Consider the following 12,610-nt stretch of genomic DNA (forward strand, 5'->3'; position numbering starts at 1 on the left):
CGACAAAACTGATATTATTTCAATAACCTTTCCAGTGAGCTAAAATGTGGGCCATCCTCTACTACTTTTACTTTTTATCGGTTAAAAATCACTCTTTCCAAGTTTAGGAACTAAATTTAATCAAATGACTCCGCGTCCTCAAAAAACGAAAGTTGTGTGTCTAATAATCAGGCAGAAAAACGAAATCTAGCCATCCATTTCTTAATGTTCATATCGGCCCTCGACCAGAGCTACAAATCTTTAGGTGTTATCATTGACAATAATTTGTCAGTCTTAGCAGATCTCTGTCTCATGCAAACCTATTTCCAATAAAACTTACTAGCTGTCAAGAATTAAGCACTTCTTAGATCCTTACCCCAGAAAACTTATATATATATAAAATATTCAATCGACCTCTGACTACGCCTCCACCTTCTGGGACTTCGCTGATGAAGCTTTTTGTATGTGTCCAAAGGAGTCGAAAATACAGTCAAATGTAGTGTCTGACGTCGTAGCCCAATCTATTGTCGTCTGCTACAAGGTGAGAGTTACTTCCCTTGCACTGAGTTTTTGTTGGTTTTTTTTCCCTTACCGGGAAGAGTTCTAACCTATTTCCAAGATGTCGTTAAAAGCGTGGTTAAAATCATCGTCTCAGAAACGGAAAGAAAGTGAGCACCCCAAGTACAGTGAGCATAAGCTCATCACAGATGCTTGTACACTCTTCATGGCACAGAAATCTCGCCGTTTCTGACTAGACATTACAGTGCTTTGTGCGCATGAAAAGCAGTTGAACAAAGTAGTTGATTTGTTGGGGTTTTTTTTTCAACTTTGTAAAGGAACCCCTTAGAGTTAGCCTGGGACCCCTTAAAATCTGAAGAAGGGGTCCCTGGGACCCCAAAGAATTTAGCCTTAGCAGAAGCCCTGGGTAAATTGCATATAGATTCTCTTACTATTTTCCATAAAAATACAACAACGTCTCTAAAAATTATCCCCTTTCCGAGATCTCTCAAATCAGAGAGCGTACTGCATGGGAACAGCTTCCCTCCTAATCTCCAGTAAAGGAACTCACTAAACAGCTTTCGACGAGAATTACTTGATAAAACATACACCACAACCTATGAACCCACCACTGGTTAATCGAGGATATACATTGAACTTACGCAAAAATTTTAAAGTTATAAATTCTTTGGGATAATTAGTGCTTCCTGTAAATATGTACTAATAATAATTGCCACTTTTGTAACACTCCCCCTCCACTCTTTATTAGTGTCATATCTTACGCTTTTTATAATTTGTTCAAATTGACCACTGGGACAAAAAAGTTGATAAAGTTAATTACCTCGTAGAAGGATGAAGGGCTAAATGAAAAAAAAAATGGCCATCTTGAATTCGATACGAGCCTGAACTGGCAGCCAGTGGAGATCGCGCAGAAGTGGTCTGGCATAGTCGATCATCAGCTTACGAAATACAATGGGGGCAGCACTGTTCTGAGCACTCTGGAGCTTGTCAAGCAGGTGGCAAAGAAGATCGACGAACAGAGTAGACAACACAAATACTGACATAAGCTGCTTGGTGGAGCAACAGAGTGATATCTGATGGTGCTGATCCTGCGCAGTTCGAGAAAGATGGATCGGCAAACTGAGTTAACATGATTATAGAAGGACAAAATATGTCGAAAATAACTCTGAGATTTCTAACAGTCAAGGAGAAGTGATGGTGGATCGTGAGAATAAGAGTGATTTAGACGGAGTCAGGTGTTTTAGTGTATGTGCAGAGGCTAAATGACTTAAATGGGGAGAAAACTGAAGTCATTCAGATAGCTGTGATGGTCAACACTGCAGTGAGAACTAAAAGGTCTTGGGGTCATATCTCGTCTCGGTACACTCAATATACGTGACACCTGTTCATAAGGATTTTTTTCTCCGGATATCTCATTTTCCACCGTCCTCCGCCATCCATCCCTTCTTAACAACTTAATGATCAACTTAATGGAAGCACTGCTAAACTAACCATTTAAACGTTGTCAACCATCACAATTTATGCACATCTTCGTCAGCCTTTTTTCACAAGAAAAAACATATGTCTCAAAGTACGCAAGAGTACAAAATTCGAATGCATGTCATATAAATCTTGCCAGGAACTTGAAATCCTATATCTGTTTTATACCCCCAATGAGGCCATTTATCTATGTGGAGTTTTCAAAATTGTTCAGCTATACAAAGATCATGTCACAAATTTTTTTTATCTTTGAAAGGAATTCTTTCTTTTAAAGTTTATGATCCATTTAGTTTTGAATCACAATGCTTTTTTCACAAGTGCATCGGACCATGTCCAGCAAACTTGATGTATGACGTAAAAATCCCAAACCAAAACAAAACGTCATTTGTTCTCTACTAAATTACGTCATGATAAACTAAAGCATTTCATCACTCACTGTCAGTTTGAAGTTCGGTGTCGCAGAGTTCGGTCTATTCTCAGAAGATCTGAAGAAACTGATTTTTTTCGTCTGCTGGAATCAAAACATGGTGAGAACATTTGGCATTTTTATTAGTGAACTATATCTCCCAAAGTACACACTGCAAATAAAGCGCAAATAGTACAGATTTAACAAGAAATATTTCAACACAAGCTGTAGAAATAAATGGATAGGTCTTGATTCTGTTGGTTTTGATGACTTTGTTTTCAATACAAACAAAAATACCGACGAATGTGACGTGTAAAGGAACTTGATAATAAAGAGAAACGAAGGGAAGGGTCCAAAGAAACAACATAAGGTCCTTAATTTTTTTACTTACAAAGTAAATTGTATGGCTAAATGCATATTATGTTTATGTCATGCAAAATCCAGCGTGAAATAATCTCAATCCACACTGGTCAATGCGGAGTACAAGTTGGCAATGCCTGCTGGGAGTTGTACTGTCTTGAACATGGTATCCAGCCAGATGGTTTGATGCCGTCGGAGAAGAGCATTGGAGGTGGAGACGACTCTTTTAACACCTTCTTCAGTGAAACAGGAGCAGGGAAACATGTACCAAGGGCTGTGCTCGTAGATCTCGAACCAACAGTCGTCGGTAAGTAAACAAGGTAGACTCGTCTGTCCTTAATTATTTGATTTCTAAACATGTCTTAACAGTTGGATGGGTCTTAACGAGTTAAAGAATATGGGTGGTGCTCTAATTAAAAACCCTTATTAAAATCAAATAATTCAAATGAGAGATCTGTCCCTTCGCCTAACAGGCTGAGGGGATCGGATCTTGATTTTCTTTGTATGTTGTGGTCATGCATCGGTTTGGATAAGGGTTCAACCTTCATGTTTACATGGGCTTCTGCTGCGTTTGCTCCTTTCTTACGTTTTGCAGCTGGATTGTATGTAATGCTATTTTGATGTCCAAACTGATTGGAGTTATTGGTTAGATTTCACTCTGGCGTACTTCACTTTCTTTGGCATAGACCTCGAGATTCAACGAATAAGCTTTTTTTTTTTTTTTGTTTTTTTGTTTTTGTAGTTTCATATGTTAACATTTTTTAATCTCAAGACATCTCAATATATTGTCAGTATTCCTCTGATGTCAATTGTTCCGTCCTTAGCATCATTTCCTTGCATATTCATCTTACCTCAATGATCTCTGCTAAAATATTGTTAAAATATATACGATGCACTTTGTTTCTTTTTGCAGATGAAGTTCGAACGGGAACATATCGCCAACTTTTTCATCCCGAAGAACTGATTACCGGAAAGGAAGATGCCGCCAATAACTATGCCCGGGGACACTACACCGTCGGAAAAGAAATTGTGGATCTCGTCCTGGATCGCATTAGAAAGCTGGTGAGCGTTCGTCAAAAAGATCAGTTTCTTTGCTGCTCATTTCCGTTGTTCTTTTACTTGTTTAACATTGAGTGTCGGAACAGGAACATGAGACGGACATTTTAAAGCATGCTTCTTCGTTGAAGGTAAACATTAGCCAAAGAAGCTTAAGGCTTTAGGACATTTCAAAAAAATTCCTGTAGAGAAGACTTTGGGCGCTTGATGTAATAAGCTTAATATGTTGTCTCACAAACGAGTCTGTGCATCTTACACAGGCGGACATGTGCACTGGTCTCCAGGGTTTCCTCATTTTTCGTAGTTATGGAGGAGGAACTGGATCAGGTTTTACGTCTCTCCTCATGGAGCGGCTCTCTGTGGACTACGGCAAAAAGTCTAAACTGGAATTTGATGTCTGCCCTTCTCCCCAGGTCAGCTGCTTTTGTTACGCTAGATTGCAACAGGTGTCACAAATGTCTGTTAAGGCTAATGGAAGTTGTTATAATACTTTACAGTATCAAGATTAAAAAAAACCCCACCCAGATGAAAATGAGAATCACATCCAGACGTCCACTTATAGGCACGACGCAAGGATACATCAAAATGAGATCCAGCCAAAAAACAGCAAAATTAGGCCAACAAAAAATACATAGCAACACCCTCAAGCCATTTTGTACCGTGCAACAGAAAAAAAGGGGTTGTTCAGATTTTATAATGGATTTCGAAATTAGTTTCTTTAATGAATTTTTAATGTATATGATACCTCTAAAGATAACTACCACTTTTTTTAAAAACTCATTTTTATAACTGCAGGTAGCTACATCGGTGGTTGAGCCGTACAATGCTATTCTGACCACGCACAGCACGCTAGAGCACTGTGACTGTGGCTTCGTGTTGGACAACGAGGCCATGTATGACATCTGTCGCCGTAACCTGGACATCGAGCGTCCCACCTACACTAACCTCAACCGCATCCTGTGTCAGTGCGTGTCCTCCATCACCGCCTCCTTGCGTTTTGACGGCTCCCTCAACGTCGACTTGATCGAGTTCCAGACCAACCTCGTGCCGTACCCCCGTATCCACTTTCCCCTTGTGTGCCTTGCTCCCATCATCTCTGCGGAGAAGGCTTACCACGAGCAATTGACCACTGCTGAGATCACAAACGCTGTCTACGAACCGGCCAATCAGATGGTGAAGTGCGACCCTCGTCACGGCAAGTACATGTCCTGCTGCATGCTGTATCGCGGTGACGTCGTGCCCAAAGATGTCAACGCCGCCATCGCCAATATCAAGACCAAACGCTCCATTCAGTTTGTAGACTGGTGTCCAACAGGCTTTAAGGTAAACAATAATTAATCAGTCAATATATTCTACAGATTGAAACAATACATTAATCTTCCCCAACTGAAACCGATTCCGTGATATGCAGGTCCAGTCTCATTGGACACCTTACACATATAAGCAGTAAACACGAGCAATACAAATAGCTTCAACACGAATGTGCTATGTGAGTAATGAACACTGTAAATAATGGTGTAGAATGGAGATAACGTTCAATCATCATAGAAGCTGGGAGCAAAAAGTTCTTCCCTCCAACTACAAGGCATGGAGGAGGACGAGTTGTCTGAGACACGTGAAAATCTGGCGTGTTTGGAGAAAGATTACGAGGAGGTCGCACTTGACTCTGTTTAAGCAAAAAGAGAAATAATGTACATGTACTAGGAAAGCAGAACGGTAGATAACCCTGTAACTCTTATTATCGTTCTGCTTTCTTGGTATTTCGGTCTAACGACTCGTGGACTACCTGCAAAAACGTTAAAAATATTCTTCTCAGACCACGACCATTAGTTTGAGTATATGTAGATAATTTACACGACGGTCCGTATTAGCTAATCATAAAGCTTAATAGTTTGTCCGGTTGATATAACCCTTGCGATATTTATTAGGAATATAAAAGATCTGCTATCGTCATTTCAGGTAGGCATTAATTACCAGCCACCCACTGTGGTGCCGGGTGGAGATCTCGCCAAAGTGCAGCGTGCTGTGTGTATGCTGAGCAACACCACGGCCATTGCTGAAACCTGGGCCGCCTGGACCACAAGTTCGACCTGATGTACGCCAAACGGGCCTTCGTGCACTGGTTCGTGGGAGAAGGCATGGAGGAGGGTGAGTTCTCCGAGGCACGTGAAGATCTGGCGGGTCTGGAGAAAGACTACGAAGAGGTCGCTCTTGACTCCGTTGAAGCTGAAGCCGAAGAAGAGTTCTAATTTAACTCCCGCGTAACATTCCTGGCTTAAAAAGCAATAATCTGTATTTTTTTAAAGGTTTTATGCAAGATGTTTTATGTAGGATGTCAATGGCTTCACATGGATTCCTTTTTGAATCAACAGCGAAGTGACTAAATGATGTGTGGACAGACAAAGTACATGTTTGAGTACTGATACACGTATTCCACATGTTGCCAGTGTTTGACAACATGTAAAAGAACCTAAGAAAAAGACAATTGCACTGAGAACTCTGGGAAAGTCTGACGGCACTTGTGAGACGTTTTTCAACCAGGTCGTCTTCTAACTTCAAACTACAAGGGAGAACACTTTTAGAGCTTTTTTAAAAATTGTATTTTCTTATTCTTATATTATAAAAATTTTATATTGTATACCAAGGCATTTGCCTCTTTACAATTAGATTTAAACACATAGTTTCTAATGCTATTTAGAAATAAAGTATAAATTATAAAATCAGTACTCTTTTTTTAAGGCGATTTTAAACTCGTTTCTCTATCTCTCTCTGTGAGCGTCCGTCCTTGTGGGTGTTTATGAATTAGTATGTATATAACATTGAGATAATAACTACAACCATATCAACAGCTCTAAATTCCCTCTTATCTCTTCAGTAAAATATATATATATGTTAATAATACAAAATGGGCAAATAGGAGATAAGGTTAAAGATACTCTCGTGCGCGCCCGATTTACTTACGCCTCATCAAGACATTTGTGTGGCTTTTTGTTCTAACACAAGACAAACTACACCTGTCTCCTGCCTGCAGTTCCTGTCTACTTTAATATATTCACAGCACTAATATATTTGGAAGAATGAAAACCTACACTCGCTGAACCAATTTTAAACCAACTTCAAATCACACACACAAAAGAAGGGTAATCACTGTCAAGTTAACTTCACATGTAAGGCCCTAATTGTAAATTTTTTTTTTAGACACATTTAGAAACTGCTTCCTATTTGTATCGCTGGTCTACTTTGTGCACAATTTAAGCAAACTTAAGTTCTTACACAATTAACAACTAAATAAGTGGCTTTTTGTGATTTTCTTTTTACATTGAATTCTGAGGCATCTTGGGTGAGTTGTAGGAATTCGATTAGAGAAGTTACATAAGGACGAAACCCCTTGCAGTATGTCTGTTTTACAGTAGGAGTAGAATGCGTGTTTGAAGAAACGTTTGCGCGCGCGCGTGTGTGAGACTAGTTTTCTAAAAATATTTACCCTATGATAAGATAAACTGCTTCTTTCTGTTGGTGTGTGGCTTACTGTGTAAGTGAGACCAGATGCGACTAAATTAAGCAGCGTGTCTAGAAAACTGATGAGAGGTTTTGTTCCCCTGAGGTAGCCTTCGGGTGCCGAACAGTCGAATTCTTTTAACCTCCCAGTTGGTGGTAACTGTTATCCCCGGGTGAGCCACGTCAGCTCTCCGCATTTGGAATGTCCATGACAAGATGTGCAGAATACTGAGGCAGACGCGTTTCATCATGTCTACATATGTTTATTGTCATCACATATTTGTACCCAGATAACACAGATTAATAAATATGTAAGAACCATATTTGTGTGATTTCATTTATTTCTTAGTATTATAGATTTCATTAGTAACCCTTTCTTTTCATACACTATAAATGCATTGTCTAATCAAACAGCAATTAAAATAAAAATGGTGGAGAACGGTTTACAACAAAGGAAAAACATGGAAAATTCTTTGTCTGGGAAAAGTTTTTATGTAAAAAGTAGTATGCGCCTGTTTCTACAACAGTTTTAACAAATTCTCCCTTTAGCTTTTATATTTGAGTGAGATCCAAATGAAGTTGGAAAATTCTTACTCTTGACCAGGGACAGTAAAATTATCACCGCTTACCCTCCACCTCAGGCACTTTTATCTTGATTCGGAAATTACTTTCACTTGTGAAAATAAGGTTGACTTCAGGGTAAACGAAACGCTTACGACCCAAAGGGGGATAAATCAGTCGATTGACAATCAGGGGACGGTACTCTTACATTTTCCTAAACAGAAGATAAATTCAGCTGCAATCAAAGGCAGAATACCTTATGCTTATCGAAATCCAGCAAGTTTTGAACTTCGTTGGAGTCTACAATGCTACAAATTTCCAGGTGATAAAAATCTGATATTCCGAAGAAAATATATCAAATTATGAGAGAAGAGTAATGGTAGTTGGATAAGAAATAAACTGATACTACCTTGTGTAACTGGGTTGTCCTAATAAGTGAATGAAGACTAAAAATAGCTGGCAATCTACAAACTAAAGGTCCATGCATCTTACTGTGAAAGGGACGCAAAGTTTGTTTCTGTCTTTAAAATGAAGCACACCTAGATAAGCTTACCTTGATTTACCTGCAATGTGTTTGAGACAATCATGAATCTATGCACATGCATGCTTGACTCGTTTTGTGTATTATACTACGATTAGCTTTACTGAGTTTAGTGTATAAATGATAAAAAAAGCAGTAGTGATTGGTTACTTGAAATAAACATGTTTGCTGTTCTTTTATTTTTTCAAATAGATCGATCAGTAAAACTATTAGCAGTTTGGTTGTTTTTTTTTTTTTCTAAGTGAGTGTTGACCTACTACCGCTACTAGAATGTTATCACCAACGACTCGCATCATGATTTGAAAGCAAAGGGTCTCTAACAGTTCCTATAGCCTCTTGCTTCGCTGTATCGTAGGGACGACTGTAAACCAACTTGTGTCTCAGCTGTGAAACTTTCCTCCAACCTTCAGTGGACTGTCGGTGTCGCCTGGACAATAGCACGTGGTGTGTTCCCAGAAGTGGTCAAGCGTGACATTACCGCCCCTTAAGACTGAGCAGGATCTTGTGCAGTGTGCAAAGACAGAAGAGCAAGAAGAACAAGATCATACCCACATGGTGAAGACAGAAAGGGTAGCCTGGTCAGCATGCAATGTGGCAGAATAACATTGATGAGAATTGTCAAGAAATGAGTGTTGCTAGATGCATAACTCCTGAGGTGACAGATATTATGAGAGAAAATCAACAACATCAGACACATGCGACTGTTACTGAATGTCGTGTAACTCTGGGGAAGAGCACGTGGAGATGGTAGAGGTTGTGATTCCGTCCTTCGGCCTATCACACTCTCGATACATCTACCAAATCCCGTCGACATTTACCGCGTGCTCTCACACTAAATTGCTTATCAATTAACACTTTTAATTAGCTCGAGCCCCCAAGCACGCATAACCCCAATGAACAACTCAAGGCAATTTAACGTATAAAAGAAGGTTATTAATCATCGAGAGGATTATACAAATTACAGCAAAATGATACAGTTTCAAATATAACCATATGGTCGTTATCTAAGTGTCCAGTTATTTCTCTATCCCTAGTCTAGGTAACATGAGCCACTAATCAACTTAACTAATACACACCGCATATGCACTCGCCACTTATCTCTTCACACAAGTCTCTAGTCACTTGAGAGGCCCCTCCGATGTTGACGTCCTGAGAATCCATTGATGATGCTCCGTCGATCGTAGCTGACTCCCTCGCAAGCGCTGAGACTCTGGCACCACCGCTTGCCACCACGTGTCTGTCTCACGTCCCTAGGCCGGACTGCTGTCTCAAGCTTAACATCGCCTAACAGGACCGACACTTATCTACCAGCCTTCCCTACTGTTTGCGACCAAACAGATACTGGAGATGAAGCGTCGAACACTCTGCGACAGAGCGGGTCTTCCACGCCTCTGAGTCGGTTGTGCTAGAGCCGTCACGATTCCAAGACAAACTCACAGTTCAGTTCAGATAATCTGAACAACCTTGAACAGATTTCGGCTACAACCTTCCTCTTCGAGCACCGGTGCGAAAGACCCCGATCCTTCGCCGATCGTGATGTTAAATTCTCATCTGCGCGGGTTCTTCTCTCTCGTGATTGGTCAAACATACCACAGATTCACTTCGACTATTACACTATCTAGATTTATCCAATCACACTTAGCTAACACGTGATGGACAGGTGGTCATTTTGGCTTATTCCAGCCCACACTACATCCCCTCTTTACCCCCTCTCACTAGCAACGCGACCTGCGACTACGGCGCCATCCCGTCTGGCTTCCCATTCACTTCTGTGTCAAACGGGTGGCAATAATAGGTAGCGCTGTGGTCCTGTTTCAGGTGTACCGCGGACTTAATTAAGTTTGGTGTTGATAGGTTTTGTTGGAAGTACAAAGGAAAGAGTGTAGTATTGTTTTGGATGTGTGTGGTGTGATTGGGGTTTTCTCCTTGACGGGAGCGGGGAGAAGGAACAGTCTCCTCTGTCAGTGCGTCCGGAGCAGGACGGCTTTTGTTTTGTAACCAGTCTTGACGGACTTGGTGTTATAGACCTGGGTACAAATCCTGACCAGATTTGTATTGTATTTTACAAGTCCTGAACAGACTTGGAAGTTACCAGATTTGTTTGCATCTTTGTGTAACATTGAACCTGTTGAGGCGAGTGTGTATTTCTGTTGATTTTTCGGTGAATGTGTATTTCTGTATTGGATGAGTGTGATATATTTGTGTATATTTTATGAATATGTTTGAATTTGCATTTATCTAAAGAGTGGTTTTGTTTTCTCTCTCCAGGTTTTCTTTTGGATTTTTTCTTTTGGATTTCTGTTGTGTTTTGTGTTTTTCTCTTCTGTTTGTTCCTATTCTTCGTATCCACCGGGGATTACTGACCAGCGCTGAGTTGGATATAACTTCAAGAAGTGAAAACTTTGTGTTACTTTTCACATGGATATATTTGTGTACGTTAGAAGCGAAAACATTGTGCTGTTCAAGTGGAGACTTTGTGAGGAACTGTACTGTCGGCAAGAAGATTGAATATTTTTGAGACATTGGAAGAAACGTGTGTTCGAACTGTGGGGTTGGGAAATTTGGACATGTTTTGTGTGGGTTTTTTTTTTTTTTTTTTTTTTTTGGATTTCAAATTATACTATTTTTTAAATTTTAATTTTTGTTTGTGTTTTGATTTATTTTCCTCGTCTGAAAGGCACTGTAGAGTGCAGGTGACAGTGTTTATGTTCTTTTAGTTTTTCAACACTACTCATGAAACACGTGATAATGCACTCTGATTTAAAAGTTTACAATTGTATCCATGTAGCGTTGTGTTAGAAAGAATAGAAACACATGATAATGCACTCTGATTTAAAAGTTTACAATTGTATCCATGTAGCGTTGTGTTAGAAAGAATAGATACTTTAAAACAGAACAAGGAAACCAACAGTAATAAGAGATCTGACCACAGTGATGAGAGACCTTACCAGTGTACTGTATGTCACGAAGGTCTGTCTGTCATGTAGCCTTTAAAACACCTCATGGCCTAAAAAACCACAAGGTGACTCACACTGAAGAGAGACATCACCAGTGTTCTGACTGTCATGTAAACTTCAAAACACCTCATACCCTAAAAAAGCGCATGGTGAATCACTGTGATGTGTAACCTTTCGAGTGCAGCGTATGTAGGAAATCGTTCAAGCGGTCTTTTGATGTAAAGAATCATATAGTGATTCACAGTGATCAGAAACCTCACCAGTGTTTTCTGTCTGTCATGCAGTGTTCTGACTGTCATGTAAACTTCAAAACACCTCACACCAATTACTGCGGCGGTCAGTGTCAACAGCCTGAGACGTGCCGCGCCATACAGGGATGGCCGGCCGGTCTTTGTTTTAATCAAGTTGGTGTTGATAGGTTGCTTTGTTCGAAGAACAAAGGAAAGAGTGTTGTAGTGTTTTGGATGGTTGTGGTGTGACTGAGTTTTTCCTTGACGGGAGCAGGGAGAAGGAACAGTCTCCTCGGTGTTGTCAGTGCGTCCGGTTTTTGTTTTGTAACAAGTCTTGAAAGGACTTGGTGTTGTAGACCTGTGTACAAATCCTGACCAGATTTGTATTGTATTTTACAAGTCCTGAACAGACTTGGAAGTTACCAGATTTGTTTGTATCTTTGTATAACATTGAACCTGTTGAGGCGAGTGTGTATTTCTGTTGATTTTCGGCGAGTCTGTATTTTAATGTTTGAAGAATGGGGAAATTTCTGTATTGGATGAGTGCGATATGTTTGTGTATATTTTATGAATATGGTTAAAAATAGTTGAGTTTTGAACTTGTCATTTGTTTAAAGACTGGCTATATTTTTTTCTCTCCAGGTTTTTGTGTTTTTTGTGCTTTTCTCTTTTGTTTGTTCTTATTTTTCGTATCCGCCTGGGGTTCGCCGACCATCGTTGAATTAACATTTTCGGGAAGGGTGTCGGTGCCAGTGGATACTTAGTGTCATTTTCAAGTAGAAACTTTTTGCTACTTCAAGTGTAGATTTTGCGTTGTTTTAAAGTGGAGACTTTGTGAGGAACTGTATTGTCGGCAAGAACATTGAATATTTTGAGACATTAGAAGAAACTTGTGTTAGGACTGTGAGTAGGGAAATTTGGATTTATTTTGTGTTTTCTTTTATTTCAAATTATATTTATTTGAAAATTAAAATTGTTGTTGGTGTTTTGATTTATTCTTACTCGTCTGAAAGCACTGTAGAGT

At 39.8% G+C, this 12,610-nt stretch overlaps 1 pseudogene; it reads left to right on the top strand.

Moving 5' to 3' along the window:
- The first annotated feature begins 2,396 nt into the window (after nt 1-2,396).
- Nucleotides 2,397-6,522, top strand: LOC112575912 (annotated as a pseudogene).
- Nucleotides 6,523-12,610: the final 6,088 nt, after the last annotated feature.

The sequence above is a fragment of the Pomacea canaliculata genome, linkage group LG11, assembly GCF_003073045.1.
Source record: "Pomacea canaliculata isolate SZHN2017 linkage group LG11, ASM307304v1, whole genome shotgun sequence".
NCBI classification, from domain to species: domain Eukaryota; kingdom Metazoa; phylum Mollusca; class Gastropoda; order Architaenioglossa; family Ampullariidae; genus Pomacea; species Pomacea canaliculata.